The following is a 227-nucleotide window of genomic DNA, read 5'->3' on the forward strand; positions in this document are numbered from 1 at the left end:
TTGCAAGCTCTACTCCCTTGTATTCTTCTGTGAATTCTTCCACTTCTTTGCAATTTTCTTCAGCTGTAACCGTGTCTTGATCGAAGTCTTCGATATCTTTCTCATCACTCAAATCATAAGTTGGAGGTTGCAAAAAGTCTACCTCCGCATCATCTTCGTAATCACTTGGGAAAGATTCTTCCATCTCAAAGAATTCAATTGCGGATGCAAGTTCATTACTAGGAGAA

The sequence above is a fragment of the Arachis ipaensis genome, chromosome B09, assembly GCF_000816755.2.
Source record: "Arachis ipaensis cultivar K30076 chromosome B09, Araip1.1, whole genome shotgun sequence".
Classification (NCBI taxonomy): domain Eukaryota; kingdom Viridiplantae; phylum Streptophyta; class Magnoliopsida; order Fabales; family Fabaceae; genus Arachis; species Arachis ipaensis.